This window comes from Lepidochelys kempii, chromosome 1 (assembly GCF_965140285.1).
Source record: "Lepidochelys kempii isolate rLepKem1 chromosome 1, rLepKem1.hap1, whole genome shotgun sequence".
In the NCBI taxonomy this organism is placed as follows: domain Eukaryota; kingdom Metazoa; phylum Chordata; order Testudines; family Cheloniidae; genus Lepidochelys; species Lepidochelys kempii.
This window is the reverse complement of record NC_136380.1, coordinates 231,296,441-231,319,346: the sequence shown is the minus strand read 5'-3', so window position 1 is coordinate 231,319,346 and position 22,906 is coordinate 231,296,441. Positions and strand designations below refer to the sequence as shown.

The 22,906-nt window shown below is 43.7% G+C and overlaps 1 protein-coding gene across 1 annotated transcript in view; it reads left to right on the top strand.

The window, feature by feature from the left end:
• Positions 1–2,953: 2,953 nt before the first annotated feature.
• STK38L (serine/threonine kinase 38 like) overlaps positions 2,954–22,906 on the top strand; it is a 60,212-nt gene continuing 40,259 nt past the window's right edge. The window contains exon 1 of the mRNA XM_073317388.2: positions 2,954–3,072. The gene's annotated coding sequence lies outside the window, so the exon portion shown is untranslated. The remainder of the gene's footprint in view (positions 3,073–22,906) is intronic.

Here is a 22,906-nt window from a genome sequence, read left to right as displayed (position 1 = left end):
GAAAAATGTCATTTTTGGATTGCTTCTAAAACTGGCAAAACATTGATCTTATTTTATTATATTTTTTAGAAGGTTTGTTGTGAATTGCTAAGACATCCAGGACAGGATATGCGGTGACACTTTGAAAGGTGACTAAAGTAATTTCCTTGATATTTTGTTTAGATGAATGATTTAATTTTGTTCCCTAGGCTATGTGTATATGAACAAGAATGGTTTTCTTGTATCTATATTTAATTAATACAACAAAAAAATTTTTGTGCTCTCAGGAAAGTACAAACTGTGGGACATAAGAGGTCAGAACTGTGCATTTATAATATAATTTTTGTAGTGGGTTACTTGCTGATCTCAGTTGGACTGTCTTTGAAGTGTCTGCTAAAGGCATCTAGAGAAATAGAATGATAACAAAAATATACAATATATTTTAAAGGTGATAATCTAAAGATATACATTAAATAATATATTCAGGTTCAGATCAGAAGGTGGGACAAGAAGTACATCTTCCTAAAAGCTTGTGGTTTATTTGACTAAATAAGGGGAGTGATCCTGCAAACAATTGCGTGAATAAATTTACTCACATGAGTAGTAATGTCAAAGTTATTGGGACTACTCATGTGAGTAAACTTACCCATTTTCTTAAGAGTTTGCAAGAACAGGCCCAAGATATGTATTAACATTCAATTGTGAGACACTGGGTATGAGGCATAACCACATATGCTCCTTTGTAAATTTGCACACTGTCTATTTATGTGAGTAGGACCTACTGTCATTAAGATTTTGCAGGACAGACTCCTATATGGTTCATTGTGGTGCATTTGTGAGTTTTAACATACTTTTTCTTGCTTGCTGTATGGCTTGGATCCTGCAGATACCCACATGCTTAATTTTACTTGTGTTAGAAGTCCCATTTAAGTTAATTGGAGTTGAGTCAATCCCAGTGCAGGATCAGGTCCTAGGACTTCTAGGGGTGCACTTATGCAAATGTGAAATTCCAAAGTAAAAACAAAGCATGCCAGAGTTGCAATGGAAAATTGTGTGACATAACTGTTTTGAAAGGCTGGTAAAAGTAGGAAAATTGAAAAAAGTAATTTCTTTGTCTAAGTCAGGCTGATGTTGGATTCAGAAGTTTGTTTAAAATACATTTCTTTTTTAATGAGAACTAAAATTCATCAAAGCTTGTTCATTATGTATTTTAAGTAACAAATAGTGCATCACTTTTGCTTTTCTAAAATGAGAAAGGGACCACTTAGACGTTACTCACTTTTGTGAGTATGGACATGTGATGCAAGGGACTAGCAGCTTTTTTTTATTTTTTTTTCCCCTCCTCCTAATTAAAAAAGGCCTCACCACCCTCCTCCTAAAACTCAGTAATTTTCCACTGGTAAAACAACTGTTCAGTGTTTGCCATCTGCTGTGCTCGCAGGACCCAATGGAACAGCAGTAGCAGCAAGTCAGGAACTGTAACATCATGCTGTGAATATTCCTTCAACTTTCATTGTCTCAGCTGGTGGTCATCTTTTATGCTAACCCCAACTTTGTTTAGGTGATGACATTAAAGGGGTTTAGCAGCTAAAGAACACGGGAGTGAAATCCAAACTTCCAGACAAGCAGAGGAAGTTGATCACAATAGATAGCCATATCCACTATTTTTTTTTCTAAAAGGGGTGTTTTCTAGTCTCTCCTGTTTCTTGTCATCATTTGTAGAGATGTAAAAAGACTTTTGCCCCCAGCGGACTGCTCTGGGAAAGTACTGCTACTCCAGATCTACTAGCCTTCTATTTTGTATTTGCTTATTTTTGAAGAGAGAGCATTTTTCTCCCTTGCTAATTCTGAAATTTCATATCTACTCATCTACCACAACTAGACAGAGTGGTGTCATTCTCTGCTGAAAATCAGAAAGCGCAGCTTCTCCATTTCCAGTCCTCTCCAGAAACATATCCAGATCAAAATGCAATGATTTTTTTTTCAGGCTTTTGTCATGTCAGATGGACCAAATACAACATTTCTGAATGTTGATTCACACAGATGGACCCTGTGTCTAGGCAGAGACCGCCTGATGATTGAATACATGGCTCTGTCCATGCACATCAGCTTGAACTGTAGAATCTATGGGGCAGGAAAAATACTTTGTAGTATGCCTAGCTACATTAATAACAATGAGATAAAAATAAACGAACACAGTTGACACTTTCAGTGGGGCACTTAAATACATCCTCATCCATGAGCACTAATGTGTACAGGACCCCACTGAACTTAAAGGGCTTGTACGCCCCCACACAATTTGGTCCACTAAAAAATGTACAATTGTGTAATGTGTGCATAATGTTAATTAAAGAACCCCACTATTGACACCTCCCTCCCAAGGTTGAGATCTCTCTACCTTTGCCAGCCCGTGATGCCCCCCTAACTGCCCCACGGAGAAGAGCGGCTACTACAAGGCTGCGGGGGGGGGGGGTGAGTTTAAAAGGAGTGGGGGGTGGGGGCCGCTGCTCAGCGCGTGTAAACCGGCGTGGCCCCGTGGAGGGCAAGGGAGCGCCGGGCTGAATGAGCCCAGCGGAGGCGCTGGCGGGCGGGCGCACAGTGACCTTCAGCGGGGCTGCCGCGGGGCGCTAGTTTGTCCGACCGGAGACCCGCGACCCGCCCCCGGGCACTGTCCTGCGGACGCGGCGTGGCCGAGCGCTGGGGGCACTTTGTAGCCGGCGCCCGCTTCCAGGCGCGGGGCCGGGGCGGTGGCGGGGAGGAGCGCCTTGGAGGCGGGCAGCAGCTGGCCCCGCTGCCTGCGGAGGGGCGCTGGGGGCGCACGGGGGCCTCCAGCCTGAAAGGAGCTGCCACAACCCCCCCCCCCACACACACACACACGCCTCCCCCCCAGCCCATCGCTCCCCTCCCGGCTGGTGCCCTGAGCTCTCGCGAGAGCGGGCTAGTAAACAGCCCTCCGATTAGGTCCCTCCTGCCGCTGCCGCTGCCGCCCTCCCCCTGCTCGCACGAGCGGCCCAGGCGGGGGAAGGGATCGCGCAGAGCGAGGCTGCAGCCGGCAGTGGGGGGACGCAGGAGCCGGCCGCCCGGCGCAGGGAGGTGAGTGCTGCAGGCAGCCCCGGCTGCGGGCAGAGCTGTGCCCGTCCGCCGACGGTCTCTGCTGCTGCTGCTGCTGCTGCAGGTGGGAGGCGGGGAAGGAGCCTCTGTCTTTGGTGCAGAGAGAGAGAGATCCTGTCATTGGCAACTGGGGATCTCCCCCACCCACACACACACACACCTTCCCCACCACCGTGAGGCAGCAATCGCAGCCATAGCCCTTCAGGCTCAGGGAGGGTAGTATGAGCTGTGTGGGGCTGCTGGAGAGAGACGCTAAGGAAGGGCGAGAGTAATAGAGGAATCCGTACTTGTTCCGAGAGATAAGGACAATGGCCTGGCTCCGCTCCTTTCTCCCCCTTGGACACAGAGTGTGTGTGTGTGTGTATCAGGCTGTGTTGTGAGTGAGGGATAAATTGAATGAGCTGAGATTTCTAAAAAGGTGGCAAGGGAGATTTCAAATCTCTTACCAAATTTGCCACCTCAAAATTCATCACCACCAGGGGGAGAGTGAGAGATGGTTACAATTCCCAATAAGGGGTTCTCCCATGTCACGTTTTCAGTTTCTAACTTGGCAGGTTTATTCTTCACGTTCTCTTTCCCCCCCACCTCCCCGCAGCTTCAAAGCCTGGACGAGGTAGAGACCCCAGGGCTGCAACTGAGGTGCAGTTTTTAAATGAGTGCGACTCACATACACAGCAGAACCCCCTTTTTCATCGGTGTGAAAGGCTTTAAAAACCTGCCTTTCAAATTCATCCAGATGGTTGAGATATGCTCCCCAAAAGGCTGAGGGGTAGTGTGTGTCTTAGACTTTAGGAGACGGGGAAGATCTGTGTTTCATGGGTGCCTATCACTGGGCAGGCTCTTTGGAGTGAGCATAGTGAGAGATGAACACAAATCTGTACAGTAGTTTTGCAGGTATGACCTCTTTGGGATGGGAGATGAACACAGTCAGATCTGTGACTAGATAAAGTACTATAAACAGTAAAAGTCAATAAATAGGCTCAGGTGTGTCTGGCAGGTATGAGATCCTGTGGGGTGTGGAGGCAGTCGATTACACAGTCTGGTTTAGGAGTGTTCTGTCCTGTTTTAAATATGTGCCAGTTTAATCTCTACACGTATACACCGTTCGAAAAAAGAAAACCTGGCTCATATGGCCTGATCCAAAACCCACTGAAGTCAGTGGGAACATTTCTGTGGCCTTCAGTGGGTTTTGGATCAGGCCCGTAGCTTGCCAGCTCAGCCTTTTGCTTGGTTTATATTTTTAACTGAACTACAGTGGCAGTGATTGGGATAAAAGTGAAAATGCAGACAGGAGTAGGAGAGTCTTGTATATGCTGTACATCTGATGTTTTAAAAAAACCCCAAAACAAATCAACCTTTGGGTTAGAACAGTATATTTCAGATACTCACCAAGAAGTCACTTTCCATTGGCATTACATGCCGATATCTCTGTGATAAAATCTACAATGGGAATAAATAAGTCTTTAAACAGGTTAGGCTCTGGGTGTATTACTATTTAGGTCTGTCTTTCTTTCACCAGAGATACAATTTCTTCATTCTCAGATTGTTGGTGGGATGTACTGAGCTTTGATGATTTTCTTCATTTGTTCCTTACTAATGAGTGGGTCATCTTGTTTGTAAAGTATTGATGTGGTTGGTTTGTTTGTTTGTCTTTTGTTTTTGTATTTAACCCTGTATTTAACCCTGTATTTAACCCTGTTTCAGTGTTGACTGCAGTTTTGCAAATTCCCAGGCTGTGGATAAATCTTGTTTGGAAGTGTATATAACACTAAAAACATCTCTATGTTTTGCTGTGCATACTCTATGATGTGTGCCGCAGAACAGGCAGAAATCTTAAACTATTTCATTCTCTCCACCCCAGAAGTACAATAGGTGAAACAGTATCCGTTTTGTTTTTATTTAGAGTAGTAACTGAAATACTTAAACATCTTACATTTCATTATCTTTCTTAGTGGTGAATGTTGGCCAAAATATTTAACCCTGGGAAACATGTTATTGTAGCATATATAATGGATATAGTTTTATCTTGTGTTTTGTGCTATATGTGGGTTGATTTTAAATATTATTACTTGTTAGATTTAAAAACAAAAATCCCTAAAAGCAAACCTTCAATGACATTTTTATTTCAAGGAAAAGTAGTTAATGTGAATTTAGTTGATATGGGAAGCAAATATTTATGGCACATAGGTATTCTCATATTTCTCACTTTGAGGCCTGTTGCAAAGAAAACGGAGGTCAATGGGAAAACTCCTATTGACTTTGAATACTTTTGGATCATGCCCCTGTGTTTAAGTATACAATAGGGATAGTGTGATCTAAGCAGGGTATGCAGTCTGGACCTTGATAACATCATCCATCTTAGGCCTTGTGCTACCCTTACACTGATGATCACTGAAGGTCTGATCCTGTGCCCACTGGAGTTAAGGGTGAACTGCAGGGGTGTGACTTCTCACACCCATGAGTTGGGTATGAACCGTCTAACCCAATGGGTTTTATCCAGCAAGGTGGATTGGGCCCATTTGACTGGTTGTTTGTTTTTTTTTAATTGTCCCTAACTTTTTATTCTGTCCATATTTATTTTGTTAATGACCATGCTTTATTCCCTCTCAAATTTAGGGAGATTATTTAAATGTGAAGCTGGTTGATAAACTTCTGAAATTGTATGATGACAGATGTCTGATAAGCCTGTTAAATACAGTATTCATCAACATAAAGAGTAAGCTGTAATGATATGGTAAATTGTTCGGTTTTATTCCCCCAGAAGAGGCTTTGTGTATCGTAGGGTAATGATAGTTGACATAATCAAACATACTATTATTGTACACAAAATCACTTAATCGTCTCTCATTCCTTACTCATTTAATGTACAGCTACATTTAGAAAAACCTGCCATCAAAAGTAATTGTGTTACAGTAGTATAAAATATGGAGTTGGTAAATAACAAATAACTGAAGTTTAATTCTTTAAGATGCACTGTGGCAGGGTTTTTAAAAGGGCTGGATAACTGCATCATCATCAGTAACCATCTTAGCTATGCAACTTAAAATAACAGTGACCGTAATCAAATCTCATGGTTCAGGGCATCAGTTGAAGTTCTGGGAAGAATCAGTTCCTACTGCTGTATATAGCGCAGTACACTTGACAAGGTGTATATTTGAGGAGGGGGGTGTTTGTCTTCCATTGAAGCACTGAATTCTGGATATTGCTTAAGATTAGATGCTTTGATCTGATGTGGCAAATATGATGTCTCTGTAGCTTGAAAGAGTAACTTTTGGCAGTCCCAGTGCTCCTGCATACTTCTCTCCAAAAGAACACTTTTCTCCAAGAATAACAGAAAAACAAAGGATAGAGAAGTAAACTGAGCTGTTAGTGTACCTCTTACGAATATTTTGATCAATTCAGGAAGCATTAAAATTAGTGACTGTGGTATTTAATGTTGTATTTTATGCATGAACTTGGATCGTTTCCTATCGTGCCATATCAAACCTTGTTTTAAAATATCTGAAACTGCCCATTAGAGAGATGTGGTCAGACAATAAAATGTTTGCTTGACAACTTTTTCTGAGCCTTTGCAGTGGAATGATGCTTAAGCTAATACAGGTACTGCTTAATTTGTGGGGAAATATATCCTTCTTGTAAATTCAAACCACAGAGTTTCAAATCTAATAAATAAGCTATTATAGAAAAAAATAGATTTTTTAAAAAAAATGTTGAGCTCCATGTTTCAAATGATTACAGTGAAACTGCTTTAAGTGAGATTTCAAGGGACTAGCAAATATCAGTTGCTTAAAGAAGAAGGCCTGCTAACAAAGGTGGAGGAGAAGTGTACTTATATGGGCCAGATTCACTCCCATAATTGCAAATTGCAGCACCTACCCACATCCCCTTTAGAGGCAGCTGCAACAGAGGGTGAGGGAAGACGTTTCACCCAATGGGATGCTCAGGCTTTAAATTCCATCTGGGATTCTGTAGTAACCCAGCAGATGGCAGCTGTCCAGGAGATGTGCTGAATCGCTGGTAGACACCCAGCCAATTCAGGAACTATGTGAGCTAATTCTGGGCCCCTACCAGAGGAGAAGAGGTTACAGATGGAAGCCTTTGCTGTTACATCTGAGTGGACTTTCTGTTGCCAGGAGTGCAAAGCTTGGGTTCTGCTGATGCAACTCATGGAGGTAATTGAGCCCAGTGATTTTGAAGGATTGCTTAATGAGGCTGATCTTTCCCGCAGGTTTCACTCTTTAGTTCGTGTTATCTGGCAGCTCTGCGTCTGAATTAACATCTGATTTTTAGAAAATTAATGGAGCTCAACTTAATGTTGTTGCTAAGGGTCTGAGTCAATCACCAGGTAACACTACTATAATACTACTGCTACCTTGCACTTTCATCCTCGAAGCACGTTACCATCACTAACTCACTCAGCCTTACCACACCACCCTGTGGTGGGCAAGTGCTTACACAGCTGTGAAAGGGCCCCCTTATTACCACAGTTACTTCTGCATATCTGAGCCTGCAGAAAGGTTACAGGAGAGATGGGCTTTCCACAGGCTGGCCACATACAGCTTACCTGGCCACACAGCTCCCCTATAATTTTCCCAGGGTGACTCTGGGACTCCACCTGCCCTGGTTGCCATGTATGGCATTTAGGCGCTTGGAGATGATGTCAGGGGAAGGCACAAGTGTGCCTATTGACTCCTAGCAAGTCTGGTTCTTGCCTGAGTCAACCAGGGACATTCCTTAAAGGGAATCGCGCAACCAGCACTGAACTTTCCCCCAAAGGAGAGAAGACAGGAGGAACCATCAGATTTAAGAATTCTACCCACTAGACTCTCTCGCCAAGGCAAGGCGGGAGGTATTGGAAGGAGGAAATGCCCCAGCCACACTAGCCAGGTAGAAGTGGTGGATCCCAAGTCGAAACCTCCCTCTTGAGATTTATATGATTGGGGTGGGAGAAAGAGGCCCACCTCACAAAGTAATGTTTTCTTAAACATGAACAGTTGTGAAACCTAGTCCCAGCCTGTTCCGCTCACTGGAGCGTGATCAGGGCGTTACTGCAACCTGAGCCAAACATCAGTCTAATAGTGAAAGGATTGTCTGTTCCACCTAAAAATGTAATTAGTTTTAGCATGTAGTGTGGTAGTAACATAGACTGCTTTCATTCATAGCTCTTTGGATAAAATCAAACCAACGGTGCATTTGGAGGCGGTCGCCATTTCTTGAGGTTAAAGGCCAGCATGATGCACTGCTAGGCTCTACAACTTGTGCTTGGTGTTACTTAGAGCTTTGGCAAAGCAGGAGTGGAGAATAAGCGAACACAATCAGAAGGTGGTGATTTAGTATAACGTACGAACATTTTTACCAGCCATAGTTGCAGACGAGTCAGAACAAAGTCTGTGGGTGAGTGGTAGTTCTGTGCTGAAAATGTAATTTACGCAGCACAGGAAACTTTCACTGAAAAGTCAGGGATTTTTAAAAGATGAAAATGAGCTTTTCTAGTGGATACCGAGCAATCGGACACCAATGAAAGAGTTTGCTGTTACTAAGACATGTAATGGCCAACTGTTAACCCAAGTTACTATTTAGTGCAGTTGTGACTCTTAGTTTGCAGATGTTTGTGTAGCAAATACACTCTGAATGAATTATTTCCTAGGGCTGGTGTTTTTTATCTCAGGACTTACAGCAGCTACATGTCCTAGAAAGCAGTGTGTGTTTAGCTGCGTTCACACTGTTAAGAGAAGTTAACAGGGGAAGGAAGAAGGAATTTTCATCACTGGCGTCACCCTTTTGCAACATCCTGCACATACACTTTTATCACTAGGTTTTCTTTGCACTGTCTTGGTTGCCCAGCTGTGGTGGTAAAACATTCTGATTGAACAGCTGGCACAGCGTTCCTCATGACTGACCTGTTGTATTTCACTTCTGTAAATCGAAAGTTTTCTTGTGTCTAAAGAAACTTGCTAAATTAAGCTTCGCCTTTGCTATTTAAAATAATTTGTTCCTTTCACCACTTGAAATTCTTCACAGTATGGCTCTTGGTTTCTACTACATCTTTATAAAAAAAGCCAGAGCAAGCCTGCTTTAAAATGTGTGCTGTGGGAAGGGGAGGGAATCTCTCATACATTCAGGTGTGTGTGTGTATGTATGTATATATATATATATATATATATATAAAAAAAAAAGGCAAACAGTTGTCATTTAGAACTCGTTTTAAGTGTCATTTAAGGTAAAGTCTTGTGGTCTTTTATGTTCTAACCATTAGGCATGGTTGCCTCCCAGCAATGAAGAACCATTGTAAATTCCTTATTTGTACAATGATCAGTAAGTCTTAATAGTATGTGATCTCACTAAGACTTCTGCTCTCAAATCTTTCTTGAGCAATGGGATAGACTAATTTTCTATGCAAACTTGTTATAAAGTATTTGGCTTAATGAAGGTCTGCTGTATACCATTAATTTTGAGTGGTATTCTCCCTCTCCTGCCTCAGAAGATATTCAGGTGCTTCAGCTGATGGGAAAGGAGACTTCCTTTAGAATATAAGAATAGTAATATGAATTTCTGCAACACTTCCTATGTGAGCATGTCAACTCAACAGATATGGCTGTATAGAAAGTTTGGATGTTGTGAGACTGTTTCTCAGTTACAGGGTAATTTGGAAAACAATCCAACATGTGTCTTCCCCCATTACAAACAGTTCAAAACACCACCAGCAGTTTCTTGGTAGATTATTATATTCTGGATAATTAAGAATAGTAATTGGGCAAACTTGAAGTAAAATAGTGATACTAAGATTAATAAAATTTGTGATCTCCTTGGACGGAGACCATCCTGATGTGTCTGTACAGTTCCTAGTGGACACTACTGCAAATATATTTGAATTAATAATGAAAAGTTAGGGAGACCTTGTTAGGAAGAAGTAAAACATGAATTTACAGTAGTTCTGACATTAGAGTGGTCCCTGCTTAGAAGAAATGGACAGTATTGCAGTTAAATGTAACCCATTTCTTGTATTCTCCATCTGAACTGCAATATTACAACTATCATTAAGTTAATACTCCTGTGGGAATTCTGCGCCAAATAATTAAAAATTCTGTGGAAAAAAGAATTCTGCGCACAATATTTTAAAATTCTGCAAATTTTATTTGTCAATAAATAAATGTGGGGGCTTAAACATGGCAGTGGGGAGCACAGGCCGCTGGCTGCACAGAGATGGGAGATCACCCTGGAGCCGCCCTCCTCCCCCCCCAAACAGATTCGGCAATAAGGCTGCACCCAACCTTGGCACAGCACAATGGCCAGGCCTGCTCCAGAAGTACCCTGGGACTCTGCCCCTCCATGCCAGGTGCACCAAGTCAGTAAGCAAGAGAGGCGGAATCTCTTGTCCAATCCAGGTAGGGGACAAGTAGGCTCAGCCCGGCAAGATCCAAGTGTGGAGGGGCTTAGAGTGGGGGGGGGGGATCCAGGTGTGGGATGAGAGGTCTCTGTGTGGGGCAGTCTGGGTCAGGGGGGATCTGGATGCACAGAGGCTATTTGGGGGTTTCTCGGTGCAGGGGAATCCAGGTGAAGGTGGCTAGGGCTCAGCAGAGGCGGGTCTGGGTGTAGGGAGTTCAGTGGGGGATGTCTGGGTGTTGGGGGAGTGGGGCTTGGTGAGGGAGGTACATATGCAGCTGATTAGAGTTCAGTGGGGTGGGGGTCTGTATTCGGGGGGCTCATCAGTGTGGTCCAGGTGTGTGGGGGGGTAGGATTTGTTGGGGGGGTGAGTGCAGGGGGTTCAGCAGGGGGTGGACTGGGCATAGGGTCTGGATGCAGTGGGGAGGGGCTCGGAGGGGGGTCTGGGTGCAGGAGGCTCCATATATAGGGGGTGTGGCTTGGTGGAGTGGGGTTTAAGGTGCAGAGGGCTCTGGATACGGGGCGCTCTGGATGCAGGGGAGTTGGGTGGCTTGGGGAGCATCTCCTCGTAAAGTGATCCCCTCCCTTGTGACTGAAGAGCAATGGGTGCAGGAAAGGGTGGGGGGTGCGGAGCTTCCTGCAGCCAGGGAGTTTTCTGAGGGTGGGTCTGACCTGGCCACGACGACTACTTGCAGGGGAAGAGGAAGTCCTGTTGTTCTCCTCCCCAGCTGGGACTAGCAGCTGAGCCCGGTGCAGGGTAAGAGCCACCAGCTGCAGCATCTCCAGCCCCTCCACACACACCCCCATCTCTTTTTTCTTTATATAAACTTTAAACCTGGATGATATCTCTTCTACATTATGCTGGTAGGAGAGCAAGGATTTAAAAAGACAGAACATGTGCCTTAATAGAAATGTTTAATGCCAAAAAAAAGAAAAAAAGCATTGTAGTGGAAACATCTGATTTCTTTTTTGTTTAAAACTTTTTAAAATGACAACTGTTTTTAAAAATGAAACCTTTTGCAGTTTTTTGACTGGGGTGCAGAGAGGAACCTCCCCCACCTCACCCCACAAAATAGTCAGGATTTTTTAAAATTGTTTTCAGAGGTGCAGGAAATAGGATCTTGGCTTCTCCTGTTTTTCTCCCCGTTCCCCCCTTTTTCTTATTTCCCTTTTGTTACTGAAAAAAGACAGAGGAAAAGAATTGAACATTTTTGATTTTTCGGGAGGTCTTTTTTTATTGACAAATCAATGAAGTTGAAAAAATTTTCCACAAATTCTTTAAAAAAATTAAAGCTTTTTGTTGCACCTACTGACTACTTTACAGTCAGCTCTAATTACAGCTAATTATGCACAATAAGGGGCCTGATCGTGCATTCCTTGCACAGGAAGGAACACTCGGACATCATTTGGAGCTCCAGGTGTGCAAGGAATGCAGGACTGGGCAAAGATTTGAAGTGATGTGGCTTATTCAGTGATAAGTGCAAAGTAATGCACATTAGGGAATAAAAAAATCCGAACTATACATACAAAATGATAGTGTCTAAATTAGCTGTTACTGTTCAAGAGTGGGATCTTGGAATCATCATGGATCGCTTTCTGAAAATATTCATCTACCAAAAAAAAAAAAAGCTAACGGGATGTTAAGACCCATTAGGAAAGGGATAGATAATAAAACAGAAAATATCATCATGCTGCTATATAAATCCATGGTACACCCACACCTTGAATACGGCATGTAGTTCTGGTCACCCCATCTCAAAAAGTATAGATTAGAATTGGAAAAGGCACAGAGAAGGGCAACAAAAATGATGAGGGGTATGGAACAGCTTCCCTACGAGGAGAGATTAAAAAGACTGGGACTGTTCAGCTTATACAAATGATGACTAAGGAGGGATATGACAGAGGTCTCAAGACTGGTATGGAGAAGGTGAACAGGGAAGTGTTGCTTGTTCGTTTACATAACACAAGAACTAGGGGTCCCCCAAGGCACAGGTTTAAAACAAACATAAGGAAGTGCTTCTTCACACAACTCAACCAACCGGCAGAGCTCATTGCCAGAGGAAGTTGTGAAGGCCAAAAGTATAAACTGCATCAAAAAAAATTAGATAAATTCAGGGAGCATAGATCCATCAATGGCTGTTAGTGAGTTCGGTGAAGGATGCAGTACTATTCTCCAGGTGTCCGTAAACCTCCAATTGTGAGAAACTGGGACTGGATGATGGGATAGATCACTCAAAACTGCCCCGTTCTCTTCGTTCCATCTGAAGGTTCTGGCATTGGCCGCTGTCAGAAGACCGAATATTGGGCTAGATTGGACATTGGTCTGACCCTCTATGGATGTTCTTATGTAATAACCACTGTATAGGAAAACAAAATTAATGGGATTAAAATTTTTACTTAAATTTTGCAAAAACTTGTGTGAATATATACAGAAGGATGGAGCTGTCCAATTTAGGATTATAATATCTTCATAGAATATTAGGATTGGAAGATACCTCAGGAGGTCATCTAGTCCAATCCCCTGCTCAAAGCAGGACCAGTACCGACTAAATCATCGCAGCCAAGGCTTTGTCAAGCCGGGCCTTAAAAACCTCTAAAAGAGGAGATTCCACCACCTCCCTAGGTAACCCATTCCAGTGCTTCACCACCCTCCTAGTGAAATAGTGTTTCCCAATATCCGACTTAGACCTCCCCCACTGCAACTTGAGACCATTGCTTCTTGTTCTGTCATCTGCCACCACTGAGAACATCTGAGCTCCATCATCTTTGGAACCCCGCTTCAGGTAATTGAAGGCTGCTATCAACCCCCCCTCACTCTTCTCTTCTGCAGACTAAATAACCCGAGTTCCCTCAGCCTCTCCTCATAAGTCATGTGCCCCAGCTCCCTAATAATTTTTGTTGCCCTCCATTGGAATCTCTCCAATTTGTCCACATCCCTTCTGTAGTGGGGGACCCAAAACTGGATGCAATACTCCAGGTGTGGCCTCACCAGTGCCAAATAGAGGGGGAATAATCACTTCTCTCAATCTGCTGGCAATGCTTCTACTAATACAGCCCAATATGCCGTTGGCCTTCTTGGCAACAAGGGCACACTGCTGACTCGTATCCAGCTTCTCGTCCACTATAATCCCCAAGTCCTTTTTTGCAGAACTGCTGCTTAACCAGTCAATCCCCAGCCTGTAGCAGTGCATGGGATTCTTCCTTCCTAAGTGCCGAACTCTGCACTTGTCCTTGTTGAACCTCATTAGATTTCTTTTGGTCCAATCTTCCAATCTTCCAATTTATGTAGGTCACTCTGGACCGTATCCCTACCCTCCATCATATCTACTTCTCCCCTCATCTTAGTGTCATCTGTGAACTTGCTGAGGGTGCAATTAATCCCATCATCCACAGGGCCATCTTTACCCATACACAAACTACACAGCTGTGTAGGGCACCAGGAAATGTGGGGCACCAAATTTCCTGGTGCCCTATGCAGCTGTGTGCTGCTCCAGTGGCCAGCCTGGTCCCCCGGCTGGCTGACCCAGCCAGGAAAGCTGCCCCCACCCCTGCTCCGCCTCTTCCTCAAAGCCCCTGCCCTTGCTCTGCCCTGCCATGCCTTGCCTCTTCCCACCTCCGCTCCAGCCCCACGCCCTCTCCACACCTTCCCCAAAGCCCCCGCTCCTTTCCCGAGCTACATCCCAGGGGACTGCAGCAGGGGTCAGGCGGCCTGAGCTCACTGGGTGGCGGGAAGTGGAGCGACCCGGCTCCAACCCACTCCGCACTGCCAGTGAGTGCTGTGGGGGGTGGTTTCCCTCTGTCCCCACCCCTCCAGCCTGCTCCTGCCCCCTCACGGAGGCCTGGGGTCAGTCCCCCACACACACGGGGGGGGGGAAGGGGCTGCGTAGGGCACCAAAATGTCTAGGGATGGCCCTGATCATCCAGATCATTAATAAAGATTTTGAACAAAACTGGCCCCAAGACCGACCCCTGGGGCACTCTGCTTGATACCAGCTGCCAACTAGACATTGAGCCCAACAATCTAGCCAGCTTTCTATCCACCTTATAGTCCATTCATCCAATCCATACTTTTTAAACTTGCTGGCAAGAATACCGTGGGAGTCTGTATCAAAAGCTTCAATTACTAATCAATTTGATCCTTTAAACCCTTTGCATATGAATCTCCCATAACTTCAGTGGGAGCGCTACACACGGGGTGAAATTCTAGACCTAATTAAGTTAATGGCAAAACTCCCACTAACTTCAGATAGGGGCAGGATTTCACCCAAGACCTGTTACTGCTCCTATTAAGATGCTCAGATATCACAGTGAGGAGTGTGGTATAAATACTATGCCTTGATTTATTATTTTATACTATGGGATCAAGCCCCATTGTGTTAGGTGCTGTTAAAACACATTCAGAGACACTGCCCCTACCCTGAGAGCTTACTGTCTAAGACCCCTGTCTTTCAAACACTCGTTTCACTTTAACCATGTGACTTAGTCTCATTGGGAATGAATAATATAAAATGGACTTGGCTTGTTTTATATAAATTTTTTTATTTTAATACATTTCCTCTTTACTTCAGGTTGACTTTCTATTACTTTTTAGTTTTGGTAAACGTGGAGGAAAGTGATCAGGAACAGTCAGCATGGATTCACCAAGGGAAGGTCATGCCTGACTAATCTAATCGCCTTCTATGATGAGATTACTGGTTCTGTGGATGAAGGGAAAGCAGTGGATGTATTGTTTCTTGACTTTAGCAAAGCTTTTGACACGGTCTCCCACAGTATTCTTGTCAGCAAGTTAAAGAAGTATGGGCTGGATGAATGCACTATAAGGTGGGTAGAAAGCTGGCTAGATTGTCTGGCTCAACGGGTAGTGATCAATGGCTCCATGTCTAGTTGGCAGCCGGTGTCAAGTGGAGTGCCCCAAGGGTCGGTCCTGGGGCCGGTTTTGTTCAATATCTTCATAAATGATCTGGAGGATGGTGTGGATTGCACTCTCAGCAAATTTGCGGATGATACTAAACTGGGAGGAGTGGTAGATACGCTAGAGGGCAGGGATAGGATACAGAGGGACCTAGACAAATTGGAGGATTGGGCCAAAAGAAATCTGACGAGGTTCAATAAGGATAAGTGCAGGGTCCTGCACTTAGGACGGAAGAACCCAATGCACAGCTACAGACTAGGGACTGAATGGCTAGGCAGCAGTTCTGCGGAAAAGGACCTAGGGGTGACAGTGGACGAGATTAGGGGTCTGGAACACATGAGGAGAGGCTGAGGGAATTGGGATTGTTTAGTCTGCAGAAGAGAAGAACGAGGGGGGATTTGATAGCTGCTTTCAACTACCTGAGAGGTGGTTCCAGAGAGGATGGTTCTAGACTATTCTCAGTGGTAGAAGCGGACAGGACAAGGAGTAATGGTCTCAAGTTGTAGTGGGGGAGGTTTAGGTTGGATATTAGGAAAAACTTTTTCACTAGGAGGGTGGTGAAACACTGGAATGCGTTACCTAGGGAGGTGGTAGAATCTCCTTCCTTAGAAGTTTTTAAGGTCAGGCTTGACAGAGCCCTGGCTGGGATGATTTAATTGGGGATTGGTCCTGCTTTGAGCAGGGGGTTGGACTAGATGACCTCCTGAGGTCCCTTCCAACCCTGATATTCTATGATTCTATGACGTTTGTTCCAGTGGCCCTATTCAGATGGTTTAAAGTTAATGTGTATTTGCATAAGTCTTTGCAGAGTGTGGGCATCAAAAAAAGTATATCAGTGATTGCCAAGGAAGAGAGGGGGATACAATCAATTTTAAAAATAATGAAATGCCATTTAGCCTCAAATGACACTATAACCATTGTCCACTAGCTGGCTGAAAGGATTTTATAAATTTTGGAGAGTCAGAAATGGAAAAGGAAAAAAAAGTAGGGTGCATAATTAACCAGATACAATAATTTTATAATAATTTTTAAAAATGTTTTGAATTTGAATAACAATTTAAAAATTAAATTTATACTGTTTACTTTTATCAGATCTGGCAATGAAAGTAAAATAGCCAGTTTCACTTTTGTTTACAATCCAGTTCTAGTCAGTTTCACTTTCTGTTTTTTAAGCATTGGAATAATGCTGCAGCTCTTGGGTAGCAGACATTGCAAGGAAAGAGTTTTTTGCTTTTTAAAGGTTTCAGAGTAACAGCCGTGTTAGTCTGTATTCGCAAAAAGAAAAGGAGTACTTGTTGCACCTTAGAGACTAACCAATTTATTTGAGCATGAGAGCTCACGAAGCTCATGCTCAAATAAATTGGTTAGTCTCTAAGGTGCCACAAGTATTCCTTTTCTTTTTGCTTTTTAAAAAAATTGTTGGAACTCACTCTCTTTTTGAAGTTTCAGAGTAGCAGCCGTGTTAGTTTGTTTCAGCAAAAAGAACGAGGAGTACTTTTGGCACCTTATAGATAAATTTGTTAGTCTCTAAAGTGCCACAAGTACTCCTCGTTCTTTTTTCTCTTTTTCAAAAATTTCATTGAAGCCTTTCTATGAAATTTTGGGTCAAAGTTGATGGTGTCAGGGTCATGCTGGCCGCTGCTTCCCGCAGCTCCCAATGGCAGGGAACGGCAAACCGCAGCCACTGGGAGTTGCGGGCGGCCGTGCAAATGTAAACAAATTATATCGCAGCCAACCAGCAGATTACCTTGACAGGCCGCAGGTTGTCCACCGATGACTTCAAACATCTGGGAGTACTCAACAATAAATCATTCAGTGCAGGTGATCGTTATTTCCTTAATCGTTTCCACCTATTTGGGAGGGCTGCCGTCAGCCTTCACCCTTCTCAACCTGGTCCCAGCAAGCCTCACTGGCTTCCCCTAATACGAGAGAGAAAGCAGCTGGAAAAGGGGCAGGGTTTGGCTCCCATCTGTGCCAGACATTTGGAGTTCTGAACTCCCTCTTCCCCAGATTCCTTAAGGGATGCTTTCCTCTAAACCCTCTTCCAATTCATTTTACACAAAAAACATCTCTTTTCTGTAACAAGTCCCTACTCTGGATACGTGCCACATTTTTTTAGTTACTTAGTTGTGACACTTTAATCTAACCTCCCTGCCTACCCCACCTGGTTCCTAGAGTGAGGACATTCCTTTAGTCCAATGGTCCCCAAACTGTGGGCCATGCCCGCCCTAGATGGGTGTGGAGGAATGACCGGGGGGCACAGTGGGGTGCTAGCCAGTGCCCACTGGTGGCAGTGAGGCTGCGCCACCCAGCTCTGCTCTGGCCCCATTCCCCGGCTGCAGCTCCACTTCCAGCCCCTGCCCTGACCCTGCTCCTAGCCGTGGCTCGGCCAATGGCCCAGCCACAACTCTGCTCCCAGTGTGGGGGTGCAGGGACATGGATGCATTCCATTAAAGGTAATGGTGATGGGGGGGGCACAAGAGGAAACGTTTGGGCACGAACTGCTTTAATCCAAAAAGTACAATGTTTTCTTGTCTCCATAATCTCAGTGCCATAGACTTCTAAAATGTCATCTTTAAAAGCTGCTGCTGGACAATGGATGATGAAAAAGTGTTGTACCCTTATGCAGAGTGGTTAGAATATACTAGAGGCGAGAGCTACACTGCATATATATCTGCCCTGTCTGCAGCTGAAGTGTGCCGGGTGAGATTCTGCAATGACTGAGGAAAATCTAAATGCTTTTCCCCCCGTGCCCTTTGCTTCCAAGGCAGCAGGGCTGGGTTTTACTGCAGAAAGATTGGTTAAGTAACACTTCTAATGGTAAAGTAAATGATTTCCAGATATTGCAAACTAATAAATCCCATTCAGTGCAGTACAGATTAAATTCCATATTTGTCTTGGATGGCAGGTCAGACTTCTGTCTGGAATGACTGAATTTGTACTTTGGGTGCAGCTTCCTTGTATTCAAGGGTGGTGATCATCTTGTCAACAAAGCATCTGATTTACAAGATGAAGTCACTTACAATAAGTAGACTTTCCATATACATATGGAGTGTTATTTTGCACATGGTCAATTGACTTTGGCACCTGCCTATGCTTTTTCTTGGGTTTTCTCCCCACGAAAAAAAAAAAGAATATAATATTCTGTGTGTTTGATGGGGGGTAGGGGAGAAGAGGCCAAGGGAATCTCCTTTTTTCTCAAACTCCTATTTAAATGATGCAAAATTTAGCTAGCCAATATTATTTAAAGGGGAAACTACATTGATTACATTCTAATACCTTTGGTGAAGATGCACTATGCTGACAGGAGAGCGCTTTCCCATTGGCATTACTCCACCTTAACAAGAGGCGGAAGCTGTGTCGGCAGGAGAGCGTCTCCCACCAACTTAGCACTGGTGGGACAGCGCTTAAGTCAGTGTCACGTTTGTCGCCCAGAGGGTGGCTTTTTCAAATCCCTGGGTGATGTAAGTTACATTGACTTAAGCAGTTGTGTAGACAAGCCCTAAATGAGTATTTACTAAAGACCAGAAGAAAGTATTTTAAAAATACTTGGGGCGGGGGGGGGGAGAAAAAAACAACAACAGGTATTTCTAATACCTCCAAAAGTCCTGTGTGGCTCAGGTTAGTTGCTCAAAGAGCATTGCTCTTTCCCAGAAAAAAGTCTGCTCTGTTGATATAGGGCCCAGTTCTGCTCACATTAAAATCTGTGACAAAATTCTCATTGACTCTCGCCGCATCCTGGGGCTGAGGGAGATGACCGCCGCCGCACCTTCCCCTTTGGCCCCCTGCTTCCCCCCTCGCGGGAGGTGCGGTACGGGGGCTGTGAGGGGGACAGGTCCTCCTGCTTCCAACACGACTGTCAACCAGGGCGGACTGTCCTCAGTGCGTCCCGACCGCGCCGCCAGGCAGGGAGGGCTGCGCCAGGGAACAAGAGCTTTTTGTCAAAAGAAATAATTGCATTTTGACTGCATGTTACTTTTAAAAGGCGATATGCAAAGGATTCAAATGATCTTTTTTGTTTGTGTATGAAATATAAAGAGAGCCTTGAAAGGAACATTTTTTTTAAAATTACTTTTTCTGCCCCCCCCGCCCCCCCCCGCTTTTTTTTACGTTCGAAACACAGTTCTTATTTGCCCTTTAAGATCCTCAGGCTGCCTTTTGCAGTAGCAAATTTCATAGCCATAATTAATTAATTCACCGAATTTAGGAGCAGTTCACTAAACATCCAAAATTCAAAATCACTGAAACTTTCCTCACAGGACACTCATACTCTCTGTTCTTCTCAGTATATCTCTATCTGCTTAACAAAGCCAACTGCATGAAGATTAATCATGCGAATAAGCTTTTGTCATTTCAGCCAAAGAATGTCCATGTTAGAGTTTAATACCGATGATCAAGTTCCACCAACATTGATCTGAATCAGTAGTGGGCAACCTGCGGGCTGCACGCAGCCCATCAGGGTAATCCACTGGGGGGCCGCCATTTTGTTTACATTTGCACAATCACCTGCAGCTCCCAGTGGCTGTGGTTCGCCATTCCTGGCCAATGGGAGCGGCGGCCAGCATGTCCCTGAGGCCTGCACCGCTTCCCGCAGCTCCCATTGGCCGGGAACAGCAAACTGCGGCCACTGAGAGATGCGGGCGGCTGTGCAAATCTAAACAAACTGTCTCGCGGTCTGCCAGTGGATTATCCTGATTGGCTGCAGGTTGCCCACCACTGATCTGAATTGTACTTGTAGTACTTGCAATTTAGTTGAATTTCTAACAAACTAAAATCAAAGGTCCATTTCAGTCAGTGGGGAAGGAAGAGAAATAGTCTGGTTTATTACATGACCTATGCACTCAGGTTCTGAATCTGTCGCCATCTGGTTCCTCTTAAAATTACCCAATATTCTAAAGTGAAGTACAAGTTAAAAATAGTCGTTTAACTGTTTGATGCGAGTTTGGATTAAAATTTTCCAGGAAAAAAGCCAGTGATGGCAAGGCCACTGTGAAATCCCAGCTGTGCTTTGCAGTGTACATGCACTGCTTTGCTCTTGCCCTTGGTATTCAGTTGGTATAACCTTGATAAAATATCACTGCAATTGCAAACAAAATCTTGTTAATTCAGAGACTGTACGTGGTACATGATGTAGTTGGAATGTTCTTAACTGTGTTTGGAAGAGCATCAGAATCTGCTTCGTAATAGCAGCTGCTAAAACCTCTGAGCCTAAGAGACACCAGTGGTAGAAGCAGATGGGACTCCCTTGGAATTAATGCGCTTGTACTCGTGAAGAATCTGGCTCAGTCTTCATTTAAACAGTTGATTTTTTTGTTATTTGTTCAATCTTCTCTTATTTAAACTGCATAGAGCTTTTTTCTATCTCGCTTAGTTTTGAATGCTAAATCTTATGAGCACCGATAGATACTTAGTTTTGTTTCTTTTTCCTTAAGTGCACAATCTTCAGTTTTCAAACACATATTTCCTTATGAGAACATGTGGACGTCTTTCCAGAGAAATAGCTTGCCTCTCCCAAAGGCTCAAATATTGACCTTATTTCAATTCTTAGTTGTGAGCAGCTGGTTACATCTGGGATTACAGAGATTGTTTCTCAACTCTTCCTTTGCTGAGTATGTAGTTTTGATAAATTACATATTTTGCTTGATTGATTTTTTTTTTTAAAAAAGATATTCAAATAAAACATTTCCTTTCCTCTTACCAGGATTTAAAAGAGGTGCTCTGTGTTGTATGTATGTATAATGACTTGGACAAAGTATGGCCATGTGACTATGGCACTGTATACAAAACATAAATACATGGAAAGAAAACTAGAGATTGGGTCTTGAACGCTAGGCTCACACAATGATTTTGGCTAATTCACTTAATTTTGCTGTATCTCAATTTCCCCAACTATTAAATGAGAATAGAGATCTTTATCCTCAAGTGTGAAATGCTTTGATCTCTACAGGTGGTAAGCACTGTATATATGCCCAATATTGACTTTTTACTATGAAGACAGAGGATTGGGAATTGGGAGATCTGGGTTCTATTCCCAGCTCTGCTACAGCCGTCCCGTGTGATGGGGGTGTCTCTGGCCAAATCCTGCCCTAATTTATACCTGTTTGAAATCCATAGAGTTCTGGTAACTACAGGATTTAGTCCTCTGCAGATCAGTTTCCTGAGTAGTGAAATGTGGATAATACTACTGACCCACCCATACCACGGATCTGCTGTGTGGCTCTGTTAGTTAATATTTGCAATGTGCTTTGAGATCTTTGGATGGAAGATTCTAAAGAAATGAAACATCTGCTGCTGAGGAGGTAAAATAAACCCCCAAACTGTAGTTCAGTTCAAGTACCTTTCTGACTTTATTAACACAAAGAATATTCAAAACAAGAACAAAGCAACTCAGAACACTCGGTAACAACCACCAGAGATCTTTGCAACTTTCAACAAGCTACGAAGGGAGAGGACACACCCTTCCCTCTAGGGAGCTGCCACTGCAGCAGCTTCCTCTCTGCTTTTATAGCCCCACTAAGAATCTTAAGCCTAAGCTACACTGGGGAGGGGGTTCGAACTAAGATATGCAACTTCAGCTATGCTATTTGCGTAGCTGAAGTTGAAGTATCTTAGTTCGACTTACCTGGCTGTCCTCACGGCGGTGAGTCGACTGCGGCGGCTACCCCATCGACTCCACTTACTCCTCCTGCCAAGGTGGAGTACAGGTGTCAATTCGGGGATTGATTTATCTCGTCTAGATAAGACATGATAAATCGATCCCTGATAGATTGATCACTACCGATCCGGCAGGTAGTGAAGACGTAGCCCTACTTAGTCTGAGGACAGGGGGTGCTGGAACTAGGGACGCTGGGGGTGCGGCAGTACTCCCGGCTTGAAGTGGTTTCCATTATATAGGGGGTTTACAGTTTTGTTCAAAGGCTTTCAGCATGCCCACTATAAAAATTGTTCCAACACCACTGTCTGAGGATGCATGAGTTAGAATAAAATCCAGCTCCCTTTCCTATAGCTGTGTTGATGTCTAAGGCAAAGATGGTTTCATATTAGTGAAAATGTATTTTTGCCACTAGACTAAGCAGATTGGACTCTGAATACAGATGGGGAGCTGATCAGTTGAATAAATAAGTGCTGCTTTTATGCAATCACTCTTCTGATCACAAGAGCCCTTTTAAAATAGTTTTTAGTAAAAGTTATAATTTTAGCACTCATTTTTTTTTATCTGCTAGGAATAATCATAACTATAAAGAACTCATACGGCTTGACCCTGATTTTGGAGCAGCTCCACGCTATCGGCCTTAATGTTTTCTTTTTCTTTGGTAATGTGGCTTGTCGCTTCATAATGCATAAAGGGAAAATGGTGCTAGCTCTGTTCTGTGTTGTGAAATAAAAATGCTCTCTCTCTCTCTCCATTTTAAAACATATTTGCAGCAAACTATATTTCTGATATATTTACATGTATGTCTTTACAAGGAAACTTGAAAAATAGCCAGGTGTCGTGCATTTGGCAATATTTTTAAAGAGAGC